The 4,682-nt window shown below is 42.2% G+C and overlaps 1 non-coding gene across 1 annotated transcript; it reads left to right on the top strand.

Annotated features, from left to right (window-relative positions):
- Positions 1-4,276: 4,276 nt before the first annotated feature.
- On the top strand, positions 4,277-4,350 carry trnai-aau (transfer RNA isoleucine (anticodon AAU)). Its single transcript has one exon. It is a non-coding gene; the product is annotated as a tRNA-Ile (tRNA).
- Positions 4,351-4,682: the final 332 nt, after the last annotated feature.

The raw sequence follows: 4,682 nt of genomic DNA on the forward strand, positions 1-4,682 counted from the left end.
TCTATCACGTGAAGAAGCAGCCATGGTGAGTGAAATAAAGGCAATGTTGTTGCTCAATGGCTTTTCTCATATGGCTGAACCTGAATTGGATTAAATCGCAACAAAATGCTGATTTGTTTGGTTAATTTTAATTTTGCTGAAACCTCACAATGTTCATTGTAATAATCGGAAGTGAATTAGTTATATCTCATTAGAACGATTAATGCTATTTTCAAATTTGCTCAGCAAATATATTTCAGCTTAAGGAAAATACTGCTTAGAAAAACAGAGGGTTAAAATGCAAAAGAAAATCCATCAGTTTTGTTGCTCGTTTCTTTGGCAGATTTCACTGAGTATTAAATGGACCAAACATCATGGTGAATGTTCTCACATCCTTAACGCATGTGATGAAAGCCGGAAGTCGATCTCCAAGCAACTGGTCACTTCCTATTCATTATGTAATATCTTCCGTTCACAATAAATAAATATCCACTCAGTTCCATTTACAATGCTTTAGGTGGAACATTATGCCAAATCTTTCAAAATGCAGAGTTTTGGAACCGAATCTTCTTCAGCTGCACACATTAAAGAAATTTCTTTACATTTAAAGTCAATCAACTTAGACATTGTTTCCCCGCAACTTCCGACCGACTACACCCCACCTCTGCACCTTTACCAAGCTACACGCTGTCTCTCTCCTTGTGAAATTTATTCCTTGTATGTCATCAAATGTGCCTTTCCAAATATTTTGAAAAACAGATTCTCGGAGTGACAGCTATTCTGTTCTCTTCATTTCTTTGTCCTTCAAAGGTTTTCTCAAAGGTATTGAATGCCTGACATCTCGATGTTTACTTACTTAAAAGTGGGAATTTTCCACCTATTTACTCTGTCCAAACATTTCATAACCTGAAAAAACCCCATTAAGTGTTCCTTGGTTCAGGGATAACTCTTCTCAATTTTCCAAGAGCACAAGTGAATAAAATCTCATCCTCAGTACACCCCCATCAGCATCTTCTCTAATGGCTTTACACCCCAGTAAACACCGTCATTATCTATTCATAGAATCACAGAATCCTACAGTGCAGAAAGAGCATTTCACTCAATTGAACCGGTGTTGACTCTCTGAAGAGCATCTCACTCAGACCTAGTTCCCCTCCCTATTTCCTTATACTTCACCTGAAGAAGGGGAATCCCTCCCCCTTATTGTTTCAAATAAACCTGTTGGAGTATAACCTGACTTCCTGTGACTTCTGACCTTATCCCCGCGTTACCCATGGCGAATTCACCTAACTTACTAAATTCACATTGGACACGAAAGGGAAATTTAACTTTGCCAATCAACCTAACCCTCCCTCCGAACAGCAGTGCGAATGACTGAAACAATGTTCCATCATACTGAGCAAATGCTGTATCATTTTTTCATGGTTTTATACCTGGTAAAACTGATCAAAACAAATGAACCCAAATTCAATGTATCGAACCGCTACTCTGTCTTTTACCATTTCATTCGTGCTGCGGGAAATGTTTCTGCACTCATACTTGAATGTGTTTCTTTTGTTTCTTCTTCAGCTTCCTGTTTCTAGTAAATCCTTCAATCCGGAACAAGTCTGTCAAATGCTTTTCATTCCAACACAGTCACAAGGTGAAGTTTGTTGAAGTCACGTGTTTGGCCGTTCACTGACACTCTGCCTCTCTGAGAACTGCAGTCCTTCCCCACTTTTATTCAGGCAGCACTGTCCTTCGTGTGATATGCCCCATCGAGAATGGAAGGACAGGCATCAATACCCGCCCTTGGGAATGGAGCGACAGTTTTAAAACGTTTACATTGTCCCCAGTGGAAAATTGAGCCCTGTGACAGGCGGGGACACTAACCATTATACTTCCGAGGACAAGAGTGTCAAAGGAGGCCCTTCAACTAAATGTGGCCACACTTGTCAAAAACAACTGCCTAATGAACTGAATCCCATTTCAGAATGCTTATCCCACAGCCTTATATGTCTTGGCATCAAAAGTTCACATCTGAATATTTATTCAGGTTATAAGGGTTTCTACCACTCTGAAAAATGCAGACAGTGTATTCCAAATTACAACAACCCACTGGCTGATAAAGCTTTTTCTCACATCTTCTCAAACATTTCTGTCTTTCTCCTTCAGTCTCTGGCCCCTGCTGACTGATCCCTCCATCAATGGGAAACTCGTTCAGTCAACCCTATCCAGACCCGAACTCAATCATGTTTTGTCTACATCTCCTTTACACTGCGACAAACACTCCACTCTGTCCTGTCTTTCTTCACAACTGAAACTCTTCAGCCCAAACAATATCCCGGTAAATATCTCCTGCAATTTTCTCAGTGTGATCACATCCCTGCTATAATGTGACTTGCAAAACTGCAATCAACACTCTTGCTTGATCCTAATAAGCATTTGTTTTAAAATTTCTGGATTAGTATGAGGGTGATTCTGGCTAAGCAGAATTTATTACCCATTTCGAATTGCCCAGAGGGAAGTTGAGACTCAACCATATTGCTATGAGTCTGAAGTCACATGCAGCCCACACCAAGTAAGGATAGCAGATTCCATCCTGAAATGACATCAGTGAAACAGATTTTTTTTCAACAATTGTCAATGGATCTATACTAGTCCTTAGATTCTTCCTTGCCGATATTTTTTGGATCCAAATTTGACAATCATGGCATGGTGGGATTCAAGCCCGAGTACCCAGACTATTACCTCGGTCTCTGGATTATCAGTCCTATGAAATTACCACAAGACCAACACAGAAAGCCACAAAAGCTGATCTTTTCCAATAAAATGTCTTTTCACCAGAACTGTCCTGGGTATTTTCCATGAGCCTGACGCTCCAATTGTCTCTGGCCTTTGTCAGTAAAAGCTGCTACATGGGGATTGATTTCACAATCGCGGTATCCAAATGGATCGACTTGTTTGAAGGTCCCGATGGTGGAATTGGGGCACGTTCACCCAATAACAGTGACCGCAGCAGCAGCACAGACAGAACAGTATGAATGTGAAAGAGAGTGATAGATTGGGCATTGCCTCAGAGAAATGGGAGGAGGGACGGAAAGAAGGTTTAATGATCATGGGAAGGACTGGAATCTCCGACAACGGATGTGTTTGAATCCTGATATATGAACCGCAGAGATGCGAGAGAGCGGAATTTGAAGGTAAAACAATTAATTTCTTAACGTGTATCACAAAAATGACAACGGAGAGAACACTTAGTGCTATGATTTGGTTTCAATCGAGGTTGCTGTGGTCACAATTCAAAATACCGACAACCACGATCACAATAACCACAGAACAGGATGCTTGCAAGCAGCAATAATTATACTAGCAGAAGAAATGCTCGGAAGAACAGCAAATGTACAATATCAGTACTCAGCGAACAGTGGCAGACATGTGGGAACAGAGAATGAGCTGAATCTTTTTCGATGTCCCTCAGAGGCTGTGGAGATCCCTTGAATGAGAATGTTGAAAGATGAGATTGATCGATTTCGACAAAACATCAAAGACTCGGGGGACATGACAGGATATTGCTGAAATGTATGCTTCAATAGCATTTGAGCTTAACATCGGCACAGCCGCTCATATCCAACCGGAAATCGGAATGGGAAAGAGTGCGCAGAGTTACTCTCTGGCTCCAGTGATGCAATCGGTGAGTGTGCTGTTCTTCGATGATGGTATAGAGGCGCAGGAAATTCCGAGGTTGAGTGTGCTACTGCTCACGGGAATGCTTGTCCCCGTTTATACTATCATAGAGATTTACACTGCATCTTTCTAAGACAGCTGAGCGGCACAAGTGGAGTGTGTTGAGCCCTTAACTTGCTGACACCAAAGCAACTGCGTCGTTCGGGAGCAGAAAGAACCCCACTGATAGATTACAATTCAAATGCATTTGGCATAAGATTCGGAGCAGTTAATCAGCAGCACATAACCCTGACTCCAAAGGTCTGTGAGTATCCAGAAGAACAGTGAGCGATCGTTGAAGGTATGTTTCTCCAGACGAAATTTGTCAACGTGACACGCTGCAGCTGAGCTGGTGAGGTTGCGATTGAAATTGCATGCGTCCGGACATAGTGCTTAATTTTAGATATCAGAGCAAATGGTTAACACGAGTATGCGCTTTCGGAAAAATTAATGCTTTTTTTGTTGAAAAGCTTTGCAACGAAAGGAAATCCATCAGACTATCGTGCGATCGATTAGAAGCAGAAAATGCACAGCAGCCGTGGTTGTGAGCACCGGCAATATAGGCATTTGCTTTCGCAAGGGTGCAGGCGTTGGTCGGTTAGCTCAGCTGGTTAGAGCGTGGTGCTAATAACGCCAAGGTCGTGGGTTCGATCCCCACACTGACCACGTGCAGCTCTTTCGATATTGCTGTGTTTCCAAACAACGTGCTCCACAAAGCCAAAGCGTCATCTGCGTAATAAAGCCTTTGACAGGGATAGACGCACGACTTGATCGCCATCCCTGTGATGACTGGTGGATGTTGTCTGCAGCAAAACAATCAGTCTCAACTGTTTTCACCAACAAATGCAAAACATGAAATATATGCAGCATTAAGCAGACCTGGCACAGTCTCGGAGGAGAACCACAGTTCAGACTTCAATTCAAATCAAGAGTCGTTCATGTCATTTTCCTGGATCTCTGTTAATACTTGTCACACGACTTCCAGAGGGAATTCGTTC

Source organism: Chiloscyllium punctatum, chromosome 23 (genome assembly GCF_047496795.1).
Source record: "Chiloscyllium punctatum isolate Juve2018m chromosome 23, sChiPun1.3, whole genome shotgun sequence".
Classification (NCBI taxonomy): Eukaryota; Metazoa; Chordata; class Chondrichthyes; order Orectolobiformes; family Hemiscylliidae; genus Chiloscyllium; species Chiloscyllium punctatum.